The 17794-nt window shown below is 38.7% G+C and overlaps 1 protein-coding gene and 1 pseudogene across 4 annotated transcripts in view; one reads left to right on the top strand and one right to left on the bottom strand.

Moving 5' to 3' along the window:
- The window catches only part of NSD1 (nuclear receptor binding SET domain protein 1), a 157745-nt gene that overhangs the window by 22179 nt on the left and 117772 nt on the right, over positions 1–17794 (top strand). The gene's annotated exons all lie outside the window — the stretch shown is intronic.
- On the bottom strand, positions 12238–12333 carry LOC123623709 (annotated as a pseudogene).

The following is a 17794-nucleotide window of genomic DNA, read 5'->3' as shown; positions in this document are numbered from 1 at the left end:
TAGCTTACTGCAGCATCATGCTCCTGTGCCCAAGGGATCCTCCTGTCTCAGCCTCTCAAGTAGCTGGATTACAGGCACATTCCACCCCACTGGCTAATTTTTAAAATTTCAATTACCGGCTAATTTTTTAAATTTTAATTACTTAACCAGCTAATTTTTTAAATTTTAATTAATTAAAAATTAATTTATTATTATTTTTTAAAGACAGCTTCTCACTCCAGGCTGGAGTGTGGCAATTGTAGCTTCAAATCCTGGGCTCAAGCAATCCTCTTTCCTCAGCCTGCTGAGTATCTGGAACTACAGGTTTGCGCCTGGCTAATTTTTAGAATGTTTTTTAGAGACAGGGTCTCCATGTGTTTCCTAGGCTGGTCTCAAACTCCTGGCCTCAAAGCAGCTCTCAGGCCTCAGCCTCCCAAAGTGCTGGGGTTACAGGTGTGAGCCACGGTGTCTAGTCCAGACTGGATAATTTATGAAAAAAAGAGATTTATTTGGCTTATGGTTCTGGAGGCTGGGAAGTCCAAGATTGAGAGACCACATCTCTTGAGGGCCTTCTTGCTATGTTATAACATAGCAAAAGGCATCACAGGGTGAAGAAGCATTAGGGCGAGACAAAGGAGACCAAACTCATCCTTTTATTAGGAGCCTACCGCTGCCATATGAAGCATTAATCCATTCATGAGGGCAGAGCCCTCATGACTTAATCACCTCTTAAAGGTCCCACCTCTCAACACTGTGTTACAATGGCAGTTAAATTTTAGCATGAGCTGAGTGCTGTTGGGTGCACCTGTAATTCCAGCTACTTTGGAGTCTGAGGCAGGATATTAGCTTGAGCCTAAGGGAGTTCAAGACCAACCTGGGCAACACAGTTGAGACCCCATCCAAAAAAGAATTTTCAACATGAGTTTTGGAGGCAGCGTATAAACCATAGCACTTTGGATATAGAATTTCCATAATTCTAAAAGGTTAGCTTTGAGATTTAAGAAATAAGAATAAACTGTAGAACAGTTTTTTCTAATCCTTTAATAATTTGAACTGGAAGCCTCTTAGCACAGTTGTAGCTTTCTGAAGTACTCTTTGTACCTGTGTCATCCCTACCTTTGTACGGGACTCAAAATCTTAATCCACCAAAGAAGACTGGTTAAATTTCTGGAGTAGCCTGAGGTGGGAGGATTCCTTGAGGTCAGGAGTTGGAGACCAGCCTGAGCAAGAGCGAGACCCTGTCTCTACTAAAAACAGAGAGAAATTAGCTGGGAAACTAAAAATAGAAACAAAAAATTAGCCAGGTGTGGTGGTGAGCACCTGTAGTCCCAGCTGCTCGGGAGGCTGAGGCAGGAGGATCACTCAACCCAGGAGTTTGAGGTTGCTGTGAGCAAGGCTGATGGCAAGGCACTCGGTCTAGCTCAGGCAGCAAAGCAAGACTGTCTCTAAAAAAAAAAAAATTGTGGTGTATTCCTAATAGACCACTGGCTACTGGAGGACGAAATGTCCATTGGCTATGGTTTTAAATTTGTGTGACAACTCAACAGATTATAGTTTTGTGCATTCAAACTTTCCTTTTGCATTGTATGCCATTTTTTCACTTACGTTAACTTAAAGTTGCCTTATGTTCCAAGGACTGAAATGGAAGATAAAACCTTTCACATTTATAATATTTTATTAAGTTTTTTTCCTTGCTCATTCATTTATTCATTCATCATTAAACAAATATTGAGCATTTACAGTGTGCCTTATACTGTTGTAAGTGCTGAGAATACACATGCTCAGTGATGAGCAGAATACACATGGTCCCTTGCCCTCATGGATTTTTTTTAGTAAAGTCAGAGAGACAAACAAATAGGCACAAATAATTTCACAATGGTTATTGCAGTTTAACTGATGACTAGGAAGAGGAGAAGTGTAGGGAACTTTGAGTGCACTCTCTGCTTTAGTGTGGTCAGGGAGGCTTCCCTAAGAAAGTGACATGGAAGCTGGGATCCAAAAGTTGAGTAAGAATTAACTTGGGTGTAAAAAGGATTCTAAGGGGGCAGAGGTAGTGGGAGAGAGGAATTGAAAGAGAATTTTAGGCAGAGGGACCAGCTTGTATAAAGGCCAAGGGGAACTGGTGCACTTTTAGTAACTTTTCAGAAGGCTGTGAGTTTATGATTGAATACTGGGGATCCTGAGGGTCTGCCATTGATTCAGGTTTGTTTGTTTCTTTTTCTTTCTTTTTTTTGGAAACAAGGTCTCTGTTGCCTGCCGTTGGAGTGCAGTGGCATCATCATAGCTCACTGTAACCTCAAACTCCTGGGCTCAAGGGATCCTCCTGCCTCAGCCTCCTGCATAGCTGGGACTACCATGCCCAGCTAATTTTTTTGTTTTTTGTGGAGACGGAGTCTTTGCCCAGGCTGGTCCCAAACTCCTGACCTCAAGCCATGCTCCTGCCTCGGCCTCCCAAAGTGCTAGGATTATGGGCCTCAGCCACCTTGCCCAGCCTCTTTTTTTTTTTTTAATTCAGCATTACGTCATCTGTTCACACCCACATGGGTGAGAAAAACCTCTTCACACCAACCAATGCCCAGATTTTCTTCTGTGCTCTTGTTAGACTGTCTGTCTGTCTCACGTTGCCTTTTAAAGAAATATTATTTATTACAGTTAAGATTTTAGAGACATTTGTTTTTTCCTGGTGAATTTTTGCAGTTTCTGTTAATTCAAAAAATTGCATTTATTCACTTTGTAGCACACTCACATACTTTAAATGTAAAAGGATTTATAGGTAAAAGTCTTTAAATCACCCAGTATCCCCTCTCCTAGTGTGTTGTCGTTTCAGATATTTTATGCATATCAAGCACATGCATGTAATCTACACAAGTTTTTCTTTTTTAAACAGTGGCAAGATGCTATACCTCTTCTGTACCTAACTTTTTTCCACCTATTATATCTGGTAGATCATTCTATATTATCTGCATTTCAAGAACTGCGTCATTCATTTTTATTGTTGTAGGTTACGTCATTGTCTGAATGTATCATAATTTAGCTAGTCATTAGTGATGGATGTTTAGTTTGTTTTCAGTCTTTTGGTACTACAGATAGTAATGTAGCGATTAACCTTGTATGTTACCTCATTCTATAATGGAGTATATATGTACCTATAGAATAAAATATTCATTTATTTAAATGAATACTTATTGAGCACTTACATTGTCTTAAGTTTGTTGTTTAAAAAATGAGTAAGAACAAAAATGAATACAAAATAAATAATATCCCTGCCCTTGAGATTGTTGTTGCCTGGTATTAATATCAATATAATGTGTCAAGTGCTGTAGTAAGAGGTACACACAGGTGACTGCAGAGCCGTAAGTAGGGGTATGGTAGACCCAAGTAGAGGCTCCTTTGAGCTAAAACTTGAAGCTATTAAGTAGCTATTAACCAGATAGGAAAGGAAGGCATGCCTTAGATGGAAAAATGCATGATCAAGTGCATGGATGTGTTATAGAATGACATTTATGTGTAATTGCAAAGTATAAATCATGTGATGCAGGTTGGTGTTAGAGGGCTTTAGGTTTGGATCAGCAACGAGGTGTCAGGTCAGGAAGGGCCTTGTTTTTCATCTCAGGAACTTGGACTTAGTTTTGTTTTTTTAAACAATTTAGCTTCAGCTGAAACCTTATACAGAACACCAGTGTAAAACATAGAGGAAAAGATAGAGCTGCTTTGATTTGGGGTATGGAGCAGCCAGCTTTTCTTCTCACCCTCTTGGGCCTTTCCAGAGCACTATATCTCTGAGGAACATAATTTGAAAACTACCTCTGTGGTGGAGTTTCAACACAAGGATTTTTTTTTTTTTTTTTGGAGACAGTCTCGCTCTTTTGCCCTGGCTAGAGTGCCGTGGTGTCAGGCTAGCTCACAGCAACCTCAAACTCCTGGGCTCAAGTGATCCTCTTGCCTCAGCCTTCCGAGTTGCTGGGACTACAGGCATGCGTCACCATGCCCGGTTAATTTTTTCTATGTATTTTTAGTTGTCCGGCTAATTTCTTTCTATTTTTAGTAGAGACAGGGTCTCGCTCTTGCTCAGGCTGGTCTTGAACTCCTGACCTTGAGTGATCCTCCCGCCTCTGCCTCCCAGAGTGCTGGGATTACAGGCGTGAGCCAACAGAAGGATTTTGAGAAGTTCAGAGGGATTGATTGATTCCAAAGATTCCCCTCCCCTTTTTCATTCTTAGAGGTGGAAATAATTTGGTGTAATGTGTGGGAGAAGGGAGAACTAAGCCAAACAGCTGTGTCTGGGCTGCCATGAAATTGTTACTTCTATTCTTTAGAGTAGCCTATTAAGAGATGATTAACATTAATTAAAAAACATCCTTTTAGAGATACAAACTAAAATATTATGGATGGGAGGTGACATGATACCCAGGAATGTGCTTCAGGTATAAATAAATCAGGTATGAGTGCTTTGGAGTGAAAGTGGCAGGAAGTGGATAGGATTATAAATGAACACAGCTGGCCATGAATTGATACTTATTGTTAGCTGGGTAATGGTTGCATAGGAATTTGTTGTATTATTTCTCTACTTTTGTGTATATTTGACATTTTCCATAAAAATTGAAAAAAAAAGACTAAAAATTCTGTGGCTAAGTTTTTTTTGACTAAGTGGGAAATTGCCTTTTTTTTTAATGCTTGATAATTATGAATCAGAACATAAATACAGTGCTTAAACTGAGATATATGTTTTTAAATATGTCTAAAATCTAATTTCAAACTATATTTGAAAATGCCCTGTAATTTTCCTAGTACTTTGCTTTGAAGAAAACTTTTTAGTTATTTAAATATCCAGATAGAATGTTATACCTGATTATGGTTTTCAAACTAAGCCATTATCATGAAGGATATGAGTAATTATGATTTTTTTGATATCTTTAAGTAATTGACAAGTTGATTTCTATTAATATATAAGCTACATTAATAATCAAGGGTAAACAGATTAATTTACTTAAGTTTGAGTAGGTTGCTTTGGGATTGGTTTTAACTTCTTAGAAAGGTTTATTCTGATACTGGTTTAATGTGACTGGCATTTTGATTAAAGTGCTATAACACACATGTGTGTGTGTGTGTGTGTGTGTAATTTTTTTTTTTTGAGTACTTAATAGCATTTCTGACAAAACCAGGAACTAATATCAGGTTGGTATTATATCCATTTTATAGATAATGCTCAAAGGGAATTAACTGCACTAGATCACACAATCTCTGTTTCTAGGGAATGAACACTTGTATAGAGCCTTCATGAAACCTGGATTATCATCGCTGGTTATTTGAAGGTCAGGGTCCATAATTAAGCATCCCAGTAAAATTAAGGCTGCTATATTATTGCATAATTGAAGAACATGTTCAAACTTTAAGCTAGACTGTGGTTTTTGAGGAAGAAATTATGTCTTAATCATATCTGTGGCCCCAGGGCCTAGACTAGCCTAGCCCTATGATCAGTAACTCTTTGTTGAGTGAGTGAAGAAGTGAATGAAAGTGGTATTTTGTAGGTTCATTATAGTTTAATTTCATAAAAGGCCTTGTGAAGGGGAGTCACTGAAACCCTGAAATGGTATAACAGGCAGGATGAACAGAGTTTATCTTTGTTTTAAGATTGAATATTGGTTATTTGAATCATGAGTTTGGGGTAAATTTCTATTTTTTTTTCTTTTTTACCTATGCCTTAAGTTGAATGGAACAGAAGGGGTGACTTTCAAAAATACCATTTTTAAAGAAATTTTAGGATAAGGATTATGTAATATATGCCAATCATTTATTAAGTGTCAGAACTGTTCAGCTCCAGCATTTATTTCTAATCACCTTATCTTCATTTTATAGATGAAGGATGGACTTGAGGTTCAGAAAAATTAAGTAACTTGTCTGGATTTACAGTCAGTAAATGTTAGAGTCAGGATCCCTTCATACCTAATTTTGTAGAGATCCATAGCCTGTGCCAAGATTCTTGAATCCTGGGCCTCTCCACTGTATGAGAGCCATGGGGATATTTTACATTATGACTGGAGAGACAACATACTTTTAGACAAAAGGTACTAGACTACAAGGCCAGATGTAGTCTTTTTTGTTGTCTTCAGGAAATCACCTAGATATGTTAGAGAGCCTCATATATGTTTTTTAAGGTTGATGCAAAATATAGGTTAATATGAGTAAAAGTTGCATTTTGAATCTCAAAAGGCTGTGTACAAATTGGTTTATTTTGTTTTTGGAGGTGTCTTTGTTTTAACCATAAGCTGACTCTAGACTCAAGTTTAGTATTACCTATTGTTGACGTGCATTTTACCAACATTGGTTTTTACTCAGGTAAAGAAGTACAATGAGCACAGACGTGTATGATATATTTGTTTTGACGTGACCAGGGGCATCTTATGTTAGTTGAGTTGTAGTATAAAGGTGTTTTGAGGAACATTTGCTTGTTGAGAGTTTATAAGCAGAATCCATCATTGAATGAGAGACTAAGGACCAATCATACTCGGTGGGGGGCAGGGGAGGAGGCTGTAATTATGACCATGGCCAAATACTAATTAGCTATATGATATGTTTGTTTTCAGCCTTGACTGTTCATCATAACCATCCATGGAGCTTTCAAAAAACTAGGTGCCCAAAGCCCCACCCAGTTTCTCATCAGAATCTTCAGTCTGCAGGAGCATGGGGGTGTGGAATTGGGCATGTGTTACATTTGTTATTTTATGAAACTCAGGTGGTTCTGATGTACAACCAAGGTTGAGAACCGTTAATCTGCTTCCTCTGGCACACAAACAAATCTGTCCATACACGGCATAGACTAAAGCAGAAGTCAAAGATAAGATAAGCCCCAGGCAAAAGAGTTGGAACCCATTCTACTAAGTGAAGTATCCCAAGAATGGAAAAATAAGCACCACATGTACTCACCATCAAATTGGTGTCACTGATCATCACCTAAGAGCACATTTAGGAATAACATTGATCGGGTGTCGGGCAGATGTGGGTGGCCGAGGTGATGGGTGTATACATACATGATGAGTGCCATGCACACTGTCTAGGGGATGGATAGGTTTGAAGCTCTGACTTGAGGGGGGGCAAGGGCAATACATATAAGCTAAACTTTTTTACCTCACAATATGCTGAAATAAGAATAAAAAAGAATAGGCCCCAGGCAATACTCAATAATTATATGATGATGTAATAATAAATGAAAATTGCTGGGTGCATAGTAGGTTCGCAGGCATGGAAAGAAAAAATTATGCAGAATATGCAGAATAGAAGTGATTTTGGCACTAGATTTTCTATTGTAGAGAAAATGCCTGTGGTCAGTGTTATGAAATGCCACACATTAGGAGCCCAAGGAAGGCCCTTAACTAATATTTTGAATCATTCAGTTTCAAATAACATAAAGGCACAACTTCATGCAACAGTTTCTTTTGTTGCCTCAGGCCAGAGGATACTTTCTCCCAGCTCCTGGGGACCTCCTGGGGTTACCAAGGTGTGCCTGTATCTGTTCAGGTCTGTCCTCTGCACTGCCACCAAGTCTGTTGTGGGTCTGAAGATTCATAAGGCATAAACCAAAGGCCTGGCCTAGGAGGAATGTCATGGCCTGGATGTGTCTGTTCTTCCACTTGAGTGTACTGCCCTCTTGGAGCAACTTCTCTTCTGTTCTTCATGCTCCAGGCATGATGGTCTCCTAGCCTCAATCTTACTATGTGGTCCTCAATGTGTGAGCTTCTCTGACCAACCTAGCAATCAGCTTTGCTTTCCAGCTTTCATTGGACCAATTCCCTGCTTTTCCTCTGCCCTTATCTAAGGCTTGAGGGAATTTCTTTGATTTATTGTCCAGGCTTTCACTTTGATCTGTTGTTCCTGGGATCTAGCCAATAGGCAGGGGGCATTTCTTACATGCCTAGTAACAATCAGGTTTTACTCAGTTATCTTTAGTTCTTTGCCTTAGATTGCTGCAGGCTAAAATTATAATGCTGCCAGAGATCATCTGTCTAACCACTGCTTGCTAGGTTTGCCTGACTGGGTCCTAGGTCCCTTTTTCTTCTCAATATTAACAGATTGAGCTCTGACTCAGTCTACCAGGTAGAGAGGATTGCTGGAATTTAGTGTACTCCTTTATTCTGTGGTTGATGGGGTAGAGTATGAGTTACAAGATGCTGGCTTCTAATCTCTGCTTTTTGCTAAAGGGCCCTAGACCTCTGGCAAGGTCACTCTTAGCCTGTTTGCTTGTCTGTAAATATGGGATAGTAAAAATCTGGCCCACTTTACCTGGTTGTTTTTGAGATTCAGATGATACAACGGATGTTAAAAGAGCTTTGACAATTAAAAATACACACATGTATTAGATTATGTGGTTGTAAGGTAGGAGTAATTTTGCTTATAGGAGTATTTTATTTCATCTTATTCTAGATTTAAACATTTCCTTTGTAATTTTGAGTTGAGATTAGGAAGGGAAATTACAATTCTTGTAGAAAAATTGAAAGAAACAAGCTCAGAGAGATGAAGCAACTTTCTAAAATCTCAGGTGGTTAGGAGCAGATAAAGAATTAAGCCCGTGCATTTGCAGTATAACAGATATTATTTTTTATGCTAGCATAGCAAGTGTGATCCAGTATATGTAGTTTCTCATTTAATTATAAGCAAATATAATGTAAGAGATTGGAACTTAAAAGGATTAATGGTTTATAAATGCATAACATATTATATATATTTATCTTCTTACTTTGTCCCATAGTCTTAGAGAAGTCATTTGGTCCCTCTGCTTTTCATAGTCTTTGTTCAAGAATAGTTTCTCTCTCAGAGAGGAAAATTCATTTTTAATAAATTATAATATACTCATAATGTAAATCTTGTTAATAGATTTAAACTGACTTAGAAGAAAAGGAGGTGACCTGTAAGCATATTTTGTGTTTGGTAATAGATATTTTTTAATTTTAAAAATGGAAAATTTTTTTTGTCAAGATTGAGTCTCACTGTATTGCCCAGGCTGGTCTCAAACTTCTGGCCTCAAGCGGTCCTTCTGCCTTGGCCTCCGAAAGTGCTGGGACTACAGGCATAAGCCATCATGATATATAGTTTCTATAACTCTTACTGAGATGTTGACCTTCCTTCCTGCACTGAACTTCATAATTTTTTTCATTTTCAACAGATACTGTTATTTTGACTTTGTATGTCTGCATATTCTTAACCATGTGTTATAGTAGATTCCTTAATAAAAGTGATCGTTGTAGGGGCAATAGATACGTCTCTAAAGTGATTAACGTGCAAGATAGCATATCAGTACTGCCAGAAAGGTAAGATGATGCTGTGATCATGTGAGGAGGGAAGGGTTTGTTTAACCTGCATCTTGAAGGAAGGATAGGGGAAATTTAGACATGGCGTAATGAAGGTGTAGGGCACACTGAGGCAGGAGGGATGCAGTGTGAGGAAATAATGTAGTGTAAATTACACTCTGATTAGATTGTTTTTTGTTTTTTGTTTGTTTTTTTTTTGAGATAGAGTCTGTCCTGTCGCCCTGGGTAGAGTACAGTGGAGTCAGTGTAGGGCTTTGCAACCTCTAACTCTTGGGCTCAGGCCATCTTCTCGCTTCAGCCTCCTGAGTAGCTGGGACTACAGGTGCACTCCACGACACCCAGCTAATTTTTCTAATTTTAGTAGACACAGAGTCTAGTAGAGACAGGGTCTTGCTCTTGCTCAGGCTGGTCTCAAACTCCTAAGCTCAAGCAATCCTCCCACCTCGGCCTCCCAGAGTGCTAGGTTTACAGGTGTGAGCCACTGAGCCCGGCCTTCTGATTAGATTTTAACATGTAGAAAGAGGTGTGGGAAATGAGGCAGTGTGGCCAGATGAGGTCAGTTTGAGGAGGGCCTTGAATACTGCTTGGTTAAGTGGTACGTACAATGCATTGGCTAATAGGGTGGAATCAAAGGTTTTATTTTTCTTTATTTTTTATTTTTGAGACGGAGTCTCGCTCTGTCACCTGGGCTAGAGTGCTGTGTTGTCAGCCTAGCTCACAGCAAGCTGAAACTCCTGGGCTCAAGCCATTCTTCTGCCTCAGCCTCCCAGAGTGCTAGGATTACAGGCTTGAGCCACCGCACCTAGCTGAATCAAAGGTTTTAAAGATAGTAATAGCATTGGAATTGTGCTAAATTTTGGATGGATTGAGAGAACTTGAACGTGGCTGTGTGTCCAGGGCGCCGATTAGGACTGTTAAATTATTTCAGGGTAGAAATAAGTGAATTATTCTCACAGAATCAATCTTTGTTTTTAGAAGTAGATGTTGGACAGCTGGTCTGGTTCTTGTAATAACCATAAAGTATAGGGACAATGAAAGGTCCACTTGAATTTCTTCTATTTAAACATTATTTTTAGATCGATTTGGAATTTGAAATATGTCCCTATAAACAGTGATAAATGGAAGTTAAGTTTAAGTGCCTATACTGTTGTATTCTTAATGTAATTGAAATGTATATTTACAAAGAAATATGGTGAATGATATTTATTATAACAGCTGTTTTTGGAGTTGTTACAATGTGTCAGGCATTTTATAACAACTTGATGAAGTATGACTCCAGACAGCCTTTTAACCATTACACTAAACTACCTCTCAAAATAATGGTCTTATACTAATAATTAAAAAAGATTCAGAACCCTTGAATATTGCTGCTCAGGTTGAATAGAGGAGGAAGAGTAGGCTTCTGATTTCAAGGCTTTGAAATAATGTAAGCTAATACCTAGTACTTTTATGTTTACCAGCTACTGGCACTGTACATATTAATGTGTTTACATATTATTCAGTACTTCAAATAGCCCTTTGAAGTAGGTGCTATTATTATCCCCATTTTACAGATGAAGTAAATGGGCACAGAGAAAAGAAAGGCACTTTTAGATTCTTAGAGGATGATAGTGTAAATGTCCTTGGTGTACTTTTCTCACTATTGCTAAGAAATTCTGTCTTGTTGCATTTTTCTACATATATTTCATTTTGCCCTACGAAAGCAATATGTGTTAAATTTACTTAGAAATATAATACAAGATACACTTTAAAAAACCACTGAATCAGATACCTTAAAAGGGTTAAAATGGTGAATTTTATCTTAAAGTCTGCCTTCCAAAATTATGCAAGTAATACATGTTGAGTGTCAAAAATCAGAAAATACAGATAAGACAGAAAGAATCACTTGACAGTATCCAGAGTTCCAGTTACCATTGTGACCTCTGTTCTTCCAGACTTTTTTGTATGTATATTTGCATATGAAGATGTATATCTTTATAAAATTTGAGACATTTTGTAAATTTTTTCCACTTAGAATATACTGTGTATATACAAAATATTTGTAGCACTCCCATGTATAGATGTTTTATAATTTATTTAGCCAAGTCCGTCAGTCCCTCTCCAACATCTAGATTTTTCCATTTCATTTTTTTTTTTTTTTCTTTTTTGAGACAGGGTCTTGCTCTATCACCTGGGCTAGAGTGCCGTGGAGTCAGCCAAGCTCACAGCAATCTCAAACTCCTGGGCTCAAACCTTCCTACTGCCTGAGCCTCCTGAGTAGCTGGGACTTCAGGCACATGTCACCATGCCCGGCTAATTTTTTCTATTTTTAGCAGAGACGGGGTCTCGCTCTTGCTCACGCTGGTCTCAAACTCCTGAGCTCAAGCGATCCTCCCGCCACGGCCTCCCAGAGTGCTAGGATTACAGGCCTGAGCCACTGCGCCTGGCCAATTATTTCCATTTCTTAGCCATTTAAAAAGTGATGGGACCGAGGCACATTTAAAGTATTGCTTTTCTGGCTGCTCCCAAGGTAGTGAGCGATCTCAACTGATTGTTCGCAGTTACAGATCAAACTCCTTGTTCTGCTCTTTCCCCCCTTTTCACTACTGCACTTGACTTGTCTTTAAAAAAAAATGTTGCTTTTCTGACCTGTGCCAGTTATCTCAAATCATTTCTGAGATTTTAGTCAGTGCCCTCCTTGGCTCAAGAAAAGACTGCTGGCAAACTAGAACATGTGCGACAACTGCAGAATAGCTTCAGTGGCTTTGTGTGTGTGAATAGACTTTTTACATTAGTTTTTCTTTTTCTTTTTGTCTTTTTCACCTTCACCCCATAGGCTCTAGACTTTTACATTAGTTGTTCTTGATTTGGGGAATATTTGAATTTCCAGTAAGTTTCGGAAACGTGAGTTATATTTAAATATTGTGGAAAATCCTTTTGTAAAGTGTAGAATTCTTGTTTTTTGTTTTTTTCCCCACGTCAGATGGGTAATGTGTTGATGTGGTAATAAAACTTGAGGGAGGCATATCTCACACTGTAGCATGAAAACTCAATCATCATGTGTGGGCCGGGTGTGGTGCCTCACCCCTGTAATCCTAGCACTCTGGGAGGCTGTGGTGAGAGGATCGCTTGAGCTCAGGAGTTTGAGACCAGCCTGAGCAAGAGCGAGACCCCGTCTCTACTAAAAATAGAAAGAAATTAGCCGGACAACTAAAAACAGAAAACACTAGCTGGCTGTGGTGGCTCATGCCTGTAGTTCGAGCTACTCAGGACGATGGCTTGAGCCCAGGAGTTTGTGGTTGCTGTGAGCTAGGCTGACTCCACAGCACTCTAGCCCAGGTAACAGAGGAAGACTCTGTCTCAAAAAAGTAAACAAACAAACAAACAGAATCTTTATGTAGAATCCTTATATAAAGAAAATTCTGGGTCACCAGATATAAAAATTTGTATTCTTTTGGGAATTAGACTGGTGCAATATAAAAAGCATTTTTGTTGGAGTCTGGTTTGAACTCTGTCTTTGCTGTTTTGGTACTAATTTTATGAACCTGGGCAAACAATTTCTGTCTTGATTTTCTCATCCATAATATGGACAAAATTTCCTGGCTGGGTGCTGTGGCTCATGCCTGTAATCCTAGCACTTTAGGAGGCCAAGGCAGGAGGATCACTTGAGACCAGGAGTTTGAGACCAGCCTGAGGAACATAGTGAGACCATATCTCTACAAAAAATAGAGAAATTAGCTGGATATAGTGGCACACGCCCATAGTCCCAGCTACCCAGGAGGCTGAGGCAGAAGGATCACTTCAGCCAGGGAGTTTGAGGTTGCGGTGAGCCATGCTGATACCACTGCACTGTATCTTGGGCAACAGAGCAAGACTATGACTCCACAAAAAAAAAACACCAAAAAAAAAAAAAAAAAAAAAACCCCAAAAATTCCTTCCTGGCATTTCTGTGCATTCATGTGATAATTGATGCCTGTTAAGTGTTGAGCACAGTGCCTGCCTTTTATTGTGCCCAGATGTAGCTGGTTAGATCACTGCACTTAATACGGTTATTTTACTTAGCAATTGCTCAGTGTGTGATTTGGTTGAGATGTACATTAACCCCTCTTCAGTTCTGACTTAAATGAAATGTTGTTGTGAAACACGGGTGGAAGTTGTGATTTTGTTTTTGTTTGCTTTTATTTTTGGGAAGTCTGTCTTTGTGGAGAGTTGAGGATCCAGGATGATTTTGAGCACTCAACACATACTTAAATGAATGCTTAGATTGAAAATAGCTGGGATGCTTCTCACCTACTAAGCAAACATTAAATTGGGTTTCTGCTTTCACTTGTGCTTGGAAAGTTTGAAGTTAGAGCTGAGAGGCTTTAAAGAGGAAGGTTGATCTGTGACCCTTACCATAATCTAGGGTTACTCCATAGCTTTGCATAAAACCACATTTGTTAGTGTACTCAGTATCTGAATAGACTAAGTGCTGTTCCTGGCCCCATGAGGAATAATTGTTGGGGAAAGAAACACTTCCACTGTACTAGAATATTTGTTTTGAATAGCCAGAGTACTCCGTTTCTAAAATTTGGGTGATTAATTGGTAATCTGAAGATGGCTTAGAGAACTACAGATTCAAAATTTGATAGCCACTGACTAAATTCTGATGTGCTTTCTCTGCCTAGAGTAGATCTGCCAAATTTAGTTGTATTGCCAAATACCAAACTAGGGCATTTCAGCGACAGAGAGTGGTTTTTGGCCATGTTTGAAGTAAAGACATTTAGTGTGTATGTATTTAAGTACATTGTTTATCTTTTTAAGACAAAATAGGGTTCTGTAGGTTAAAGGCTTGTAATTTTGATAGATGCTGAAGTGGACAGAATAAGGCACCTAATTTTGCTACTTAGAAATGGCTCATTGTTGCCTATTTTGGGTCAGTTAAAATATTTTTTATTGAACATGTATTTTGTTCCAGATAATGGGGATACAAAAGTAAATGATACTTTGTCCTCATGAAGTTTGGAGCCTGGGGGAGTAGATAAAAATAAGCTGGTAACTTGATATAATGAACTAAAAGATAGGCATACCATAGAGTATAGCAGAGAGGTGCTTGGCCCAACCAAGGGGAAGGAAGTGATGGGAGGAAGGTTTCCTGAGGGGACACGGGAGAAAGGAAAGAATTCTAGGCAGAGAGCGATGGAAGGATGAAGACCATAATCTGCAAAGGCAACTGTGGACAGCCTGGTGTAAAGCTTTTGATGTGGGGAATGGTGAAATATGAGATTGAAAAGAGAAATAGTATCCAGGTCCTCCCCTTTTGTATTTCATGAGAAGGAACCAACTATTCTTATCTTGACTGTCATTATCTCTTGAAGTTTGTCCTGAGAAATGTGTTACGAATGAAAGCCACTTTCCGTCTCTAAGAATTGCACCCCAACTAAGTGTCTATAATATTTTATATTGTTCATTTTTCTCTTCCAAATGGACTGTGAGCTCCTTGAGAACATTTTTGTTCTATATTCGGTTATATGCCTCTCAGCATGTTTTTATGAAGTGCTTAAATATAAAGAAAAAATATTTTCCTTAAAAATAAGTACTTACTGTAAAATATAATAATACTTTCACTCCTTAGAAATACTCACTGTTTAGCACTTTCCAGACTTAGTAAATATATGAATGAAAGAGTGACCAGACATAAATTACTTAAAACTAAATTTAATCCATTTGGCAAACATTATATGAGCATATACTACCGTGTGACACTCTAGGGAGACATAGGTAAGACAATATCACTACTATCAAGTGGCCTAAGAGAAAAGAGAAATAGTATCCAGGTCCTCGCCTTGGTATTTCATGAGAAGGAGCCTAAAACTAATGTTTTAGTATTAATAGCACATCATATCCTAAGGTAACTAGAGGAGCAACAGGAGAAATTAAAAAACTTGTTTGGCAGGTTTAAAGATAGTTTAAAAATAAAAACCTTCCAAAGTTCTTTACCTAACACTTAAAATTTGGACATTTCTTTTCTCATTATGATTGGCAATAGCATCTTTAAAGGTTTTGGGTTTTTTTTTCCTTTAGAACATATTTTTCTGCCTTCCCATAATAGTTTTTTTTTTGTTGTTGTTGTTTTGTTTTTTTGAGGATATGGAGTCTCACTCTGTCACTCAGGCTGGAATGCAGTAACATGATCATAGCTCACTGCAGCCTTGAACTCCTGACCTGAAGTGATCCTTGAGCCTCTGCCTCCTAAGCATGTGGGATTACAGGCACAAGCCACAGCACCCAGCCTGTAGTAATTTTTAATGACTACTTAATAGACCAGCAAATTGTTCTTTGTTTAGTGATCTTCCTGTAGTTTAAATTAATTATCTCTACTTTTGTTATTACAGTTAAAGATACAGTGAATATGTGTTTTTCCTTAGTCTTTTTCCTTCTTTTGGGTTTTTTTAGGATGGAATTCTAGGAGTATGAATATTGCATCAAAAGGTATTGCCATGTTGCTCTCCAGGAGGTGGTACAAAAATTGATTAGACTGTAGACCATAGTGAAAAGTTATTTTCAAACCCCCGAAAAAATGAAAAGAATTGAGGAGTCTATTTGTCAGGTGATTGCAGCACAGTTTAAAAAGGATCATTACCTATTTTTATGCTCTAGGGCTTAGTCCTCAGATGTCTTTCTGAATCCATATTCTCTTGATGATCTTTTATCTGGACTCTGATGACTCCCAAATTTATATCTCCAGCCTGGATCTCTTCCTGGAATTCCAGAATCTCGTATGTACAGAGGCCTTCTTGACAGTTTCACTAGATTGTGAAATTGGAATTTCATGCTTGTTGAAAACCATATTCCGGATGGATGTTTCTTCCTAAAACCTGCTTCTCCCATAGGTTTCTCCATTTTTAATAAATAACAACTCCAGCTTTCAAATAGTTAAGGCATAAACTCTTAGAGTGATACTTGAGTTCTCTCTTTCTGTACTGTGCATATCTAGTCCATCAGCAAATTTCATCCGCTCTGCCTACTTCTCACCCCCTCTACCCATCCCAGATTGCTTCTCTTAGCTGTTATATCTCTCGTCTGGATTATTTTCACAGTAACCTTCTAAGCAGTTCTCCCTGCTTCCTCCTTTCCCGCCTAAGGCTGTTTTATCAAAATAAAAACACTTGGAATGATTCTTTTAAAACATAAACCTCTTAAAGGCTATGTCACTCAGAGTAAAAACGGCAGGGCATACAGTGTAAGAGTTTACTCCTTGTCCTCCTCTCCCTGAATCATCTTTTTGTTCTCATTCATCCTATTCTCTCACTTGTTCACTCTGTTCCAGTTACATTAACTTTCTTGCTGTTCTTTGAGAAAAAAGCCAGGGTACGTACATTCCTTCCTCATGATCTTTGATTTGGTATTTTATCATTCAGTACAAGATATTTTCTAATTTCCATTATGCTTTATTTGTTGACCTAAGGATTATGTAGAAGTATCTTGTTAATTTCCAACATATGGAGATATTTTAGTTATGTTTTTATAATTAATTGCTTAACTACCAGCCAGGCACGGTAGCCCACACCTGTAATCCTAGCACTTCTGGGAGGCCAAGGTGGGAGGATGGCTCAAGGTCAGGAGTTCGAGATCACGCTGAGCAAGAGCGAGACCCCATCTCTACTAAAAAATAGAAAGAAATTATCTGGACAACTAAAAACATATAGAAAAAATTAGCCGGGCATGCTGGCGCATGCCTGTAGTCCCAGCTACTCTCGAGGCTGAGGCAGGAGGATCGCTTGAGCCCAGGAGTCTGAGGTTGCTGTGAGCTAGGCTGACGCCACTGCACTCTAGCCAGGGCAACAGAGTGAGACTCTGTCTCAAAGGGAAAAAAAATTGCTTAATTACCTGTGGACAGAGAATATGTTCCAGACGATATCAGTCCTTTCAAACTGGTTGAGATGTGCTCCATGGCACAGTACGTAGTCAGTATTTATAAACACTCTCTTTGTAGAAAGAACGTGTAGTCTATAATTAGAGTGTTGTAGTTTGTTAGGTCAAATTTGGTATTTACAATGAAAATTTCTTTTTCTCTTTTTTCTTTCTTTTCTTTTCTTTTCCTTTTTTTTTTTTTTTTTTTTGAGACAGAGTCTCACTCTGTTGCCCTGGCTAAAGTGCCGTGACATCAGCCTAGCTCACTGAAACCTCAAACTCCGGGGCTGATGCCATCCTACTGCCTCAGCCTCCCGAGTAGCTGGGACTACAGACATGCGCCACCATGCCCGGCTAATTTTTTCTGTATATTTTCAGTTCTCCAACTAATTTCTTTCTATATTTTCGGTAGAGACGGGGTCTCGCTCTTGCTCAGGCTGGTCTCGAACTCCTGAGTTCAAAGGATCCGCCAGCCTCGGCCTCCCAGAGTGCTAGGATTACAAGTGTGAGCCACCGTGCCCAGCCAATGATGAAAATTTCTAAACCTTGAGTGATTTGTTTGCTTATTCTGGTAATTACTGAGAAAGGTTTTCCTTCCACCATGATTATAATTTTGTTTGTATGTCATAGTAGCTCTGTCA

This window comes from Lemur catta, chromosome 18, assembly GCF_020740605.2.
Source record: "Lemur catta isolate mLemCat1 chromosome 18, mLemCat1.pri, whole genome shotgun sequence".
In the NCBI taxonomy this organism is placed as follows: Eukaryota; Metazoa; Chordata; class Mammalia; order Primates; family Lemuridae; genus Lemur; species Lemur catta.
The sequence above is the reverse complement of the archived record's forward strand: the minus strand, read 5'-3'. Positions and strand labels throughout refer to the sequence as shown.